This window comes from Falco punctatus (genome assembly GCF_963210335.1).
Source record: "Falco punctatus genome assembly, chromosome: Z".
Lineage (NCBI taxonomy): Eukaryota > Metazoa > Chordata > Aves > Falconiformes > Falconidae > Falco > Falco punctatus.
The window spans coordinates 49,218,222-49,231,595 of record NC_137586.1 but is presented as its reverse complement, the minus strand read 5'-3'; the positions used below and the strand labels follow the sequence as shown (position 1 = coordinate 49,231,595).

The 13,374-nt window shown below is 37.5% G+C and overlaps 1 protein-coding gene across 5 annotated transcripts in view; it reads left to right on the top strand.

Annotated features, from left to right (window-relative positions):
* The window catches only part of ROR2 (receptor tyrosine kinase like orphan receptor 2), a 160,770-nt gene that overhangs the window by 74,294 nt on the left and 73,102 nt on the right, over positions 1-13,374 (top strand). The gene's annotated exons all lie outside the window — the stretch shown is intronic.

Genomic DNA, 13,374 nt, shown 5'->3' with positions numbered 1-13,374 from the left:
AAACAGACTTTCTGAAGTACCAGCATGGTTTACTGCCTTCCTTGAAGACTGCATAATTTTAGATTCCTCACTTTCATCCCCCCTCTTTCTCATTCTTCTTGTGTGTTAGCTAATCCTGACATTTTCTTAATTTAAAGACCAATTCATAACTTGAGTTGCATTTAGTTACGTGAATAATTCTACTGATTGTAACTCAATGTGAAGGCCCTTTGCAGAGTCAGCTCTTGACTGTATTTTCTCCTGATCGTCTTCTTTAAAATGGATATGTAATAAGTAATATCCATTTTATCCTCTTTATGATTACGTGTTACTGGTCTAGTTTGTATGTAGAAGGATGAAAGGTGAAATATGTTGGGCTTGTCCTGACTTTGATAGCTCTACCAGCACAGGTATTCCTATGCTGGTATATTTTAAATTCCCTCCAATTCCCGTAACAAATTAAAATGGCAGGTTTTATTGTGTATTTAAATGGTTCTTGTAACAAAGAAAATTGTGTAAGTTAACTGCTGCTAGTATTGATTGTGCATATTGACTCAGTTGCCTTTCTCTGTAATGCAGTGACCGGTCAGACCATAACAATAGTATGGCTTGAACAAGAAACAGTAGCTTGTGTTAGCAGTAGGTTAAGTTAGGTTTATTCTTGTTCCTTTCAGAAACTCTTGGCCATCGCAGAACAGACGGCATTAGGAGGATATCAGAGTCACCTGGTCAGATTAGCTTGCAGAACCCACATTTGATGCCACAACTTCAAAGCTTACTTTAATTTCATGAGCCACATAAACCATAAAGAGTGGTTTGGCTAGTAAATTGGACTTTTCTTTTAGACTCTAGCGCTTTACTCTGTGCTTGGTTTATTTTTACCTTTTGTATCCAAGGATTTTAAACTAAGCACTACAGTTTTAATTTCGCTGAGCTGAAATGCAGGCATTGTTTACAAAGTTACTTAATCATGTTATATTTCTTTATTCAGCTAGTTCTGAATTCAGCGTATTCCCTAGTGTTGTAGCAGTATATTATTAATAGTCCTCATTGCTGTATCTGGTTCAGGATATTTGCTATGTACAGTTATTCCACTATTGTTCATACAACAAGCTACTTGTAATCATGAGATAGAAGCAGTTAGGCTGATACCTAAGTTACTGTCTGATGTAAAAGAACAAACAAAAACGTGGTATTTTGATGTATGTGTGGTATGTCGTGCCACATGTTTCTGAAGACCATGATGATTTACTCCTGTAAAGTGTAGGTTGCCCCTCTTGTGTACAAATGAATGTATTTCTTGAGATACAACTGATACTATATTAATTGGGCGGGTACTTACAGATATTGGAAGGGAATACTTAACTAACTTAATTTCTTAATTAAACAATTAGCACAATGAAATTTCAGATCAGTAGGGATTGAATCCTTCCCCTTATTCAGGGCACTCTGAACAGTACAGCAGCTAAAACCAGATTTCAGAAATCTTCTGTGCTTTGCAAGGTTTCTGTTGCTACATTGCTAAAAGCTATTCAATTGCTTTCTGTGGCCCTCTGTATCTAAAGCACATGCAATTTTTGCAAGGGAAGGCAGGTAAACTCTTCCATTTAAGGTGTTTTTTTGATATATGTAGATACAGGAGCCTACTGTTTGGCTGTGTTGTTATTAAACATGCTAAGATTGAGTCTTGTGTAGAGAGGAAAAAAACCCAAAACCAATGTCTGGAAAACAGCCTTCAATAACCTTTGCTGCCAGAATAGCCCACTAATTACAAACACATGGAAATATTTATAAAGAGCAGGGCATGGGCTCAAAAAACGACTGATCTCCTGCTCTGGTTCAGCATATATGAATGACAGCCCTTAGTAACCCTGTTCCCTGTCAAAGCAGGTCTGCTTCATCAAACTGTGACAAAGTACAGCTGCTCTGCAGGCAGTAGGCACCCCAAATTATTTCAGTGAAAATAGCTTACGCTATGGGAACAGATTTTGGAAAAAGTTACCTTGCTAAGAATTCAAAAGGACAGTTTAGTTTCTGTCATCTATTACTCCACTGTGTTTGGAAACTTGAGGAGAATTTGCAAATCATCTGGAGTTCTGTTACCTTTCCCAGTTTTACCTGATGCTTATCAAGAATAAGTAATGGCTGTAATACAGAGGTTGGCCTCTGCACTGCAGGGTCCTGACATCACAGCCTTAAAGCACTGAACACCCAGTTCATTTTCTCTTCCCTTACGAACCACTCTCCTCTGGAAGGGTCATGTAAGTATAAACAGAACATGGAAGAATGAGAAGAATAAAAAAAGATTGTCAAGTTTCTAGTTATTTTCATGTAAATAATAGTTAAGAAACTATTGTTTACATGAGTACACTGTACAAGGGCTGTGACTTTTTTTTGTTGTTGTTTTTAATGTAAAGTCATGAGTACAATAAAGATGTGTAATTACAATTCCTCTGCAACATAACTGTTGAACAGTGAACATGACTTCCATTTTTAGCGATGTTCAGTACGTTCTGGGGACGATTTTCATTCATTTTAGGGAAAATATCATAGATTATTACAGATGAGGGTTTTTTAAGCAGGTGCCCAGAATTTAGGGTGCTGTCGTGAACATCACTCTGGTTCCATAATGTCTTTTGGTGTCTACAGAACTACTTCTGGAATCTCAGGAGGACTGCAAACAACTCTTAATGGTATTTGGCATTTGTTCAGCTACCTCTGTCATCACCCGAAAGTACAAAGTTACTTTCACATACTTGACAGCAAAGAAGGTTTTGAGAGAGAGATTCAAGCTGTTGTTTTAGTGAGGGCCATTTTATTTTACCCCTGCTGAAAAATCTGGACTATTTGTGCCGTAACTGGATTTCCTTACAGTTAAAAGGCAAGTAGCATGTCTCCTTTCTTGCTGAAGATGTGAGTGTATGCTTTCAGTCAGAAATATGAGTGGGCTATGAAACAGCTTGTGTTTTGCTTCTTCTGCTCTTCTTGCTGTTATTTTTCATAATGTGTGTGACGCACATGATGCAGTGGAGGCCACATTTCCTGCAGGTCTGAGGTAGTGACAGAAAAATGGCATGCAAGAGCTTGAAAAGAAGAGAACACAACTGTCTCTATAGCTCTTATGATAGCTCCCAGATGTTCTGGCTTTGTACTGCCAGCTTTCCGAAGACCTGGATGTTAAAGTTTCCCTGCTGTGTGTATGGGTTGAGTTCTGTCATAACTTCAGGCTTGGTACTTATACAGATGGCATCTGTTTGCAGAGTATGCTCTGAATTATTGCTTATGTTTCAAAAACTCTGGAAACTACATAATTCTAATGCATATAAATATCTGAGGTTAGAGTCTGATTTGTTCATTATATGCCTAATCTGTGCATTGTACTTACAGTTCTTGTAGTGCTTGAAGTAGTGCTACAGTGTCAGGAATTCAAGTGTCCCATATACTGCCGCATCAGTAGTGATTATTTAAATGTATATTATTATTGTTGTTAATCATTAATATTGTTAATTATTAGAATGATTTAATGTTTATTACCAGTAAGTTTCTCACTGACTTCAGTGCCTTTGCTTCTGATAAAAGTTTGCATTAAAAAAATGCTGGAAGTTGTTGTAGTGTAACCGATCTTCAGAGCTTTTATTGGTGTGCTGGACTGTGTAGCCTTGAAAAAGACATGATGACTCTCAATTTACTGAGAATCTGATAAGTTTTCTTTCTGTTTATGTAGACTTTTGCTATTGGATATACAGTGTCTAAAATTAGGCATATAGCAGAGAAAGAGAAATAAATGATCCTTACCATGTAAGCTTGTGAAATAGACAAAATACTGCATTTGTTGGAACAGAAGCTTGGGACACAAATTAATTTCTTAACACACAGCAAATACTGGTTAAAGCAGTTAAAAGCATAATTTCTAGCCAAATGAGTAAGAGAAAATAATAAAAATATTTTTCATTCCATTAATGTTTTGGAATTGAAATGAATGAAAAAAAACTGTCGGGAGAGGATTGAGTGTGGCATTACACAAAATTACGCAAAAGGGAAATACCCATTTGTCCTCCAGGATGCATACCTTTCCTATGTTAGAGCCACAGAGTGTTGTGCCTGTTTCTTCCTCTTCTGCTAAGTGGCCTCTGCCTCAGGAATCCTCACCTATGTGAGGATCATGGCCAATACTGAATGGGAATTATCTGTTGTTACTTTAATTTTGGTTGCTTTAAGCATCTAAGGTTTTCTTCTTCTTCAGAGTATTTAGTTGATGTAGCTGTTTTTTTCCACATTCCAGTCCAGTTGACTACTGTGAATAGTTTACTAGAAGTCATTTCTACAATGAACACTTGTCAACACACACATAAACATGGGGTCCTAACCAGCAAGAATTTTTAATCACATAATTCATAATTTATCAGTATTCTTCTGTTGTTTTCATTTCCCACCTGTCTACCTTTACACCTGTTAAAGGTGACTAATGTTTTTCAAAGTTGTTTTTCTTAAATGTAAGAGGCATAAAGCTGGATGTGAGAAAGCAGAGTGGAAAAGTGCTATCAATGTGTAATGTCCATGTGTAGAACACAGAAAGATCAGAAATAGATTAGTCTGGACCCTTAGAAACAAAAACAGCTTTCACATTTTTTATGAAATTACTTTTTGCTTCTAACTTTTGTAGCTCATATAGTTTAGCAGTTGTATATCTCTATTGCAGCAGACGAGAAAATTCTCCCTTTCCTCGAGCAAGGCCTTCTGAGCTACACTGTCATCTGGGAAGTAACTACATTCTGTTTTTTTAACATTTTTAACATATTTGACTTTTTAAAAACATTTTTAATGCAATCTGAGTTTTAAAAATATTTTACAGCTCTTCAAGAGAGAAAGAAGTATTTTATTTGGGAGCCCATATTCCTGAATAATTTATGCTGCCTTTTGGGTCTTCACATCAAGGAAGAGTGAGGTGTACCAAACATCTGTGTAGTCAGAAAATAGGAATGTTCTTTGGAAGCATTACTGAGTTTAAGCTATTCATTAAGAAAAACATTCCTAAATGCAGTTTTAGAAAGTATTTTATAAAATTTGAAATATTATTCTATACTGCTAAGCCATATTTGAATTTCAGAGTCAACAGCTGTATTATCATTATTTGATATTACCTTTAGCAAATGAAAAACCAACCAACCAACCAGCACCTCGCTCCTTCCCCCCCCCCCCCCCCCCAAGCCCCAATCCCAAAAAAACCCAACACCCCACAACAATCCAAAACAACAGCAAAACCCCCCACTGTTGAATAAAGAATACAGAAATACCATTCTGGAAGAAATGGGTTCTTGTTTTCCTAATTATTGAGTAAAATGAGTCTGTTTAGATGTGAAAGTTTAAGATCGGTAACACTAACTTACTGTTGTGGCACACATCTGAACAGTTAGAAGAATTCATTGTAAAGGTTGAAATTCGTATACGTTTTTGTTGACATTCTTGGAAAAAAGTCAGACTTCAAGTATGACGGGGAAAATTATGATTTTTTTTTTTAAGAAAGGGTTTTCAAAGACTGGATTCATTTAGTTTGGCAATAGCTACAAAATGAACATGTATTTAAAAAAGCAAAGACTTAAGTGATCACAGCTTTTGGCTCTTGGGGAGAAGGAAATGCCTTTAAAAATTCCATATTGCAACAAAGTTCATTCTCTGCCTCCTCCCTCTTTCTAGCCCCTATTTAATGTTGTGTGGAACATCTGTTTGAAAAAAGGCTAGAAACAAGTCTGTTAACCCTTCAGCTGATAGATGTCCAGGTTTATTGTGAGATGGTTATTTTCTTGGAGGACTACTGTGTTTTGGGGACCTTTAACTGCTTTTACCTCTTTCTGCCTTTCTCTCACCACCTTTATTTATTTTTTTTATTTTCATTTAATATGGGAAACGAGAAATGAGAGAAGAAGAGCATACATTGCACAGTTTTTCACTGCTTTAGGGGAAGCAACAAACCATAATAAAGCTAGTGAGAAATAGGTGCATTACGGAGCGCCTTTCCTGTACTGTCTTTGTTTTGGCTGTAAAGGTCTAAAAGAACTTTCCTGCATCTCTGAGTGACACTTTGTGAAGAGGTGCCTTGTGCCTGCAGTGCAAACATGTTCTGGATTTCACTAATTGTGTAAAGGTGGAGACACTTGACAGGAGACTGAGAAATGAGGCTGCAACTTTGTATGTGGACATATTTTAAGAGCAGAGCCTATCCAGTGGATAAGCGTGAGGCATCCCTGTAACCTGCCAGCTGGGGATTCACAAATAACATAGATGATCTTCTGGACCTGCAGCCTGTTCTGTTTTCTTAAGCCCGATGTCTTCTCAGCCTTTGCATAAGTATTCCAGGTTGCATGTTTGTCTTTAACCATGGCTCTTTGTCCAAGAGCTGACTCCTGTATCTCTTATTTCTGATGCCTGGGGCCTGGCTACCTTTTGCTGGGAGTCCATAACAAGTCTCCTGCTGCTGCTAAGAGGGGGGTAAGCCTGCGGTGTCCATGGCCTCACTGGTTCACCCACAAGGATTTCTTTGTGGTCCCTGCAAATGCTGGCAAATGAATGCCGCTCTTCTCTGCACGGCAAGAACTGAGCTCCTCTTATCAAATATCCCGTGTCTGAATGCAGGGTCAGCAGTAGGTGTTGCTCTGGCTCCTGTGTCACCAGCTGAGCTAAACCCACCTCCTTTCCAGAAAGCTTTTCTTAAGGCACTGTCTCTTTACTCACTTGACTCATCTAGATTCATCACCTATTTGCTGTATAGTGCCCTAGATTTTGTTTGTTTCAGGTTAATTCTGCTAACAGGATCAGGGACCAGAACTGAAAGTTGCCAATATGAAGATACATGCTTTTAATTAATTTTTCTTTTAACTCAAGGTCCCTTTTGCGCCTATATTTATTATTATATGCATCCATAATTTTGTTGATGGGTGCTGCAAATTTAATTAAATAACTGTTTCTGAGACATAACTAATGAGGTAAGGAGAAAGAACTGGATTAATGGCATGGCAAGTCTGTCTTTCCTCATGTGACTCTGGGGACCTGCCTTTGTCTTCTGAAGAACATTTCTAATGCATGCTTGACAGGAGGTCTCTGGAAATGTTTGCTTGGGAGCATGAGAGGTAGCTGATTTGTTTGCCTTCAGCTCACAGTGGTAGTGTACCACAAGATTCGTAATGTTTTGTTTGGTCTTTAAAAAACAGATGAGCAAAAATGTGCTCAAAACTCTCATTAAAAATATGAAATTACAGAATAAACATTTAATAATTGCATTCTTGTTTAGTTAGATTGATAGTTTGTAGAATATATTTATCTATTAAACTAATAAATCTTCTAAGCCTGTTGAAATCAGTGAAAACACATTTTAACTATTAAGACTCTTTTCTCTGTTGATGGAGATTTCTTGGGGCAGTAAGTGTTAAAGGTTACAAAGCTTGTAACCAGCAGATATCTATGCTAAAGAGAAAGGGTTCAATAATGTGGGCAAAGCTTTTTTCAAACTATAGAAACATAAATTAAAAGTATAAATGAGAGAGAGACCAGTGGCTGGCTATGAAATCGCTAAGAAACTTGGTCTAGCATCACTCTGACTCAGTCTGACCCAATATATCCATATTACACAGCATCATTAGATCCACTGGCTCTCATCTATGAATGCAGAAGGAGAAGCAGAAGCAGTACATGAATTCTTAACTTGGACTATCTAACCTACGCAGGCAGTATAAAATTTGTATTTGTTTTAGAAAACTAATTACTTCACAGCAGGCTTGTTACATGTAGGCACTATGAACTTAAAATTATACCCTTAGTAAATAATCTCTTGTAAGAATTTGATTGAACTAATTCCCTAAAGTTTTTGCTTTGCTTTTATAATTGTTGCATTATACAGAGAGAGGGAGACACACACACATAATTTTACAATTGGAAATCAAGGCCTTATGGTAAGATTCCCATATAACCAATGGTCAGCAACTGTGAAAAGAATGTTCTGTGAATGAGAGTTTAGGGGTGCTGGCTGACTTTGAAAATCCAGCCTTTACCTTTTACAGTATTTACGAAGGGTTAAGCTTTCATTTCTGTCTCTTAAGATTATTCTTTTTCATACAGAGAAAGAGAAGATACTTCCACTTAATCAGATACTCTGGAATACATATTAAATACATTCTACTAAGGGTATTTAAAATCAGTTCTAGTGAAGTCTTCTGGATTGCTATTCCACGTTCTGCTTGAATGAGAGAACAAGGTAGATACTGTGTGCTGCAGTTAAGTTGCCAAATCCTGTATTTACTATTTTATTACTTACTGATGTTTCTTTGCCATTCCTTTTCTTCCCCAGAACTGTGCCTATTTGGTCAATACAATTATAATTATATTGTTGTTACTGCATAATTATAGTGCTGCAGAGTTTATATGCTTAGTACATACGTTCTTGGGAAATACTGAAGATTGAACCGTGATGGTTCACCCACTGTTAGACCAGTGTGATATCAGTTATGGACACTGTCCACAACTGTCATTTTAAGCCGTGTGTAGTGCTGACTGTGCAAGAAAGTAACACGTGTAAAAAAAGTTATGATTAAACATATTAATTGGTAGAAGATGTCACAGATGTTTTTATTTCAGCTCAAGAGTAGCCTGATTTTTTTTTGTCTGGGGACAATGGAAGAATGCTTATTGCCTCATGCAGGCCACATAACCATCGTAAGCTGGCTTTAGCTGCTATAGCTGAGCTACATAGGTTCTGGGATCAGGCCAATATTGCTGTTACTTCTGGTTTTTGTTTAACATTTAGCTGTTGCTGAACTGAGTGTGTAGCGCTTATTTCATTTGTACCCAGCTGGAGATGACTCTGCCCTTCCCATCTGCTTTCAGATGTTGCAGGATCCATGTTGCCAGGTACTTCTGCTCCTTGTCTCCTTTTTATGGTCTAACTGAAAATCATTTCTGTTGTTCTCTGCTGGGTACTGGAGAAAAAACATATTTCTCTGGATACCAGGAAAGAAAATTTCTGTTAGTTCATTTGCACATGCCAGTACTCCAGCCAGTTGTAGCCATGTTCTGTGAAGCAGTTCTAGGTCAGATGTTATTTCACATAGCACTGACCACTGAGGTGTTCCCAGGAAAGATTGGACAACCTACTTTTGCAGCAACGCCGACTAGGTTTCCAACTCACTTTAACACATTCCTGCCAAGCTCTGAAACCCCATGGTGCAGGTAGCCACCTTGCATGGTACTGAAGGTGAATGTGAGAGTGAGGCTCTTATATTGCCTGAAGTTCTTCTTTATGAAATCTAATAAGCTAGAGTTTTCTGACTCAGAGATTCTGTCTGCTCAGCCTTGAGCCTGTGGAGGGCCAATGCATAGACCATCAGGACCCTGTAAAGGAAGATGAAGGGAAGCATGGTTCTGGGTGGAAAGCAAGGTCAGAGGGAGCAGATGAGCAGGCAGAGTCCCAAGAGAACATCACTCACGTCTTTGCTATGTTCTTTCATTTCTTCATTCTATGCTCACAGTATAACTTCTACCACCGACTCATCTCCTACCACAGTGGAAGTTTATGCCTGATGCTGTGCAGTGTTTGCAAAACGCCTGATGCTGGGAGCAGTCAAAGCTGCTTTCAGTGTGTGCTTGAGTCTCATGCTGGTGCTGGGAGGAAATGTCTTGGAAAGCTGAAATGCTACTCAAAAGAATGAATTTTTACTTCTGTCATACTGCATTTGCCTTCAATACAGTTTCCTATGTCCTCATTTTCCTCTTTTGCTGATCCTGTGGCCAAATAGTTGGAGCACAGAGGTAACTGCCCGATGACAACCAGAATGTCTTTGGGGCCACCCATACGTGAGGAGGTCATGGATACAAACATCTTTATAATAGTAGAGTTTTATCCATTTTGTAGCATTTTTATTGCTTAAACTGGTATCAGACCTCAGGCAACTTAAGAGTTACATCAGTGTAGTTAAACTGGGTCAACTTCATACCTTTCAGGTAACTCACTTTCATCTGTGAGCAAATTAAGTTTTATAAGATGTTTGCTTTTCTCTGAAAAATTAAACAGTTGTTAAAACTTATGCATATATGATTGTCAAAAGCAGTTATATATGGTATATATCTATACGTATGGCTCAACAATATTTATACTTTAATATGTTACATCTGAAGTAAAAAACTTTGTGTTTATTCCTCTGCAATTCCAGGTAGCTGTCTGAATGGATTTTCTTCATTTGACTAGCAATAAAAGATGTTGAAGGTGTTCGGTGGAACTGACGAGACTTTAAATAAACTACACATGCTATTTGCAGTGCTAAGATCAAAAGTGTGAGGAAAACCTCTTGTGAATATATGCCAAAAAACAGGATGACAGAAAAATAGGTTTGAATTTTATGCCAACCAGTATTAGCAAAGTAACAGGGGAAAAACAGTACCTTAGTACTGTGGTTTTGCTCCAGAACACCTAAGTTGTATCACAACCTGCTATTTCCATCCTTAAACAATTTATATTTTGCTTAAGTAATGGAACTGCCTGGTTAGAATACAGACCTTCGGGCTGGGATCAGGGATGCATCAAATTAACTGAGCCAGTGGTACATGTTCTTAGGTAATTGCAAAGCTGGCTAAGCTAATTCTGCTTCTGTTGGTAAACACAACCATAGCAGTTTGTTAGGTTTTGAAATGGAAAAAAAAACCAAACCAGATAGCATTGGTTTATGTCTCCCCCCGCCTCCCCCCAAAAAAAATAAAAAATTCCCCAACATGTTTATTAACATTGTTTAATATCAGACTCTTCGAATGTGAGTGCCAGCTGTACTAGGCACCTGGCCCATACTAGGGATTTGAAGCAGACTGATCTCATCTGTGCGACTTGCCTGCTGCAGAAAACGCCTCCTTGTAGCCTACACAGGCCCTTTCAACTCCCTGCTCGTTTCTCTCTGACAGGAAACTAAAGATAAATTTGTAACATCAAATGACTTAATTGAAAGCAACCTGATGAAGTCTTTTCACTGTACAATCTCAGTAATTATGGAGGTGTTCTTATATATCAGAGTGGTTGTTATGCTCCCACCCCGAGACTTTAAAGCAATGGCGTTCTGTGGCCTCCGATGGGCTACATGTCCGTTGTCCTTTCTATGGGTGTATTTCAATTTTGGTGGAGTTCCCTGTGTCCTCCCCCACAGAGACCATGCCTTGCTGTTTAAAGGCAGAGGGAAAATACTGCTTCTATGCCATGAGAAAGGACGGAAATTTTTCTTAAAACAGAAAGGAGCTCTTCTTGATTGGTTTTAAAGTTCAGATAATGGGGAGGAGTGGTGCCAACCAGCAAATCCCACTGTCCGCTCCATACCACCATATTTTTAAGCTTCTATTTTCAGCACTTTGATTTTATCAAAAGAAGAAAATGAAATTTTGTGCTCTTTCTCAACAGAAGTAATCTGAGTTCTGCATCAGGACTCTTTCCTAATGCTGTGGAAGAAACCTGAAATGTGTTTAACAGAGGGGCTAAGTTGTTTCCAAGGGCTGTAACTGATCTCCGTTTTCCTCCAGGTTCTCGGCAAAAAAGAGCAGGGTAGAAAAAACTAAAGTAACTTAAATGCTTCTGACTATAATTTAAACTGAAAAATAGGAAAAATGTTGCTTTCAATCTTCTTTTTTTGTTGTTATTGTTTTATTCTGTTAGGGAAATATTGGTTGTCTTTGATAATTAAAACAGTTCAAAGGTTCATAAATATGTTACAGGTATCTCTTTTCTAATGGGGCAATGCACTTTAGCAGTAGTGTAGTTTAATATACATTTATTATTTTTTCTAATTTTCAAAAAATTTAAATGATGTTAATGTAAGCATTTATTACCTGTGGTTGTGCTGTTTGTGCATAAAACAAGCCATGCAAGAAAATAGTAAAATAAAATCTCTTTAACATGTACATGGAAGAGAAAATAGCTTTCCAAAAATATGTTTTTAATTTGAAACATATTGACTTAGTAAATACGATTTTATCTTTAGTAGTGAATTGAAGTGATTGTTTCTCATTACCATGGGCTTCAAGATTTTAAAACTGGATCTCAGCCTCTCACCTAATTTTTATTCATGGATTGTAAGAGGAAAATAAGGTTTCCTGGCCTTTAAAATCCCAGTTGGTTTTTCAGCTTTGAATGAAGTAGTTGAAATTTAGAATGAGGCAAATATTCACTGTGCACCTGTGGAATGGTCTGTTTCTGTCAAAAGCTGGTTTAATATTTCAGCTTATTCTAGCTCCAGTTGCTTTGTCTTTGGCTTCTACTTCTTCAGAGATTTGATTTTTCTTGAACACTTTAAATACTACTGAATATTTTGTAGCTTAAATTAATGTTGTTCACTAGATTACTACTATGCACAGCATATAATATTTTCATATTTAAATATAAATGGGGAATTTGAAAAGAAAAATGTCTTTACGTAAAACAAGATCCAAAAGTTAGCTATTTAAAAATTCTTTCATTTTTATCTACTGTGCCTAGATCCCTATGGAGATCTGAGAAGCTGGCTCTCTGAAGAAAGGAAATTTTATAGATAGGGTTGATAAGTCTTCCCACTCCACTAAACGTAGTTACGCTCATCACTTCAAAAGCCAGCAATGGGGGTGATTGTGGTGTAATTTCATTCTCATCATGTGCCATTTATAGAAGTTAATTGTTTTGTCCAAGAGTTAGAATAGATGTTTTAGTTGAAATTATTCTGTGAATGTTCTCTGCCATTGCAAACTTTCACTTTAAAGCACAGAGTGGTACATACATTGCATTCTTCTCCACAAGGTTGTTTGAAACATGTATTTCATGAAGGACTATGTGATCTTGGCCTTGTACACAAATAAACAGGTTTTGCCGTATAGTACAGGTGGTACTGTTTGCCTGCCAAACACATAGGGAGCCTACCATTGCAAGGCAGGTCTTGTTCCAAATACCATGCAGAACTCTGCCTCTTACAGGTGACAAACCGATTTTAATGTCAGGCATCTTTAAAGTCTGTTGGAGAGGGATGACAGGCTTCATTTTGTTCTGCAAAATAATTCCAGCCTCATGTAATCCTTCTTCCTCCCTTCACAGTATATTTTTAAAAGTATTTTTCTCCCTTGATCTGGAGCATAGAAAACTTTTGAGATCTACGTTGCTAGGTAGGATTTTTCTATGTTTATGACCTCTATCACATAATTTTTCTTTTAAACTGTGTGCGTATGTAAGTGCAAGCTGGAAAATTGAGTGTTTCTAGAAGGCTGCCTGACAATCAAGGTAATGTCATGTTTTCCAGCAAGAATACCAGATCTATGTTGTGTGTGATTTAAGCAGCAGTTTCTGCATGAAGAACAGTGTTCACTTTGTTTATTGGAGGATTACAGAAAATCCTATAATTAATCACTAGTCTG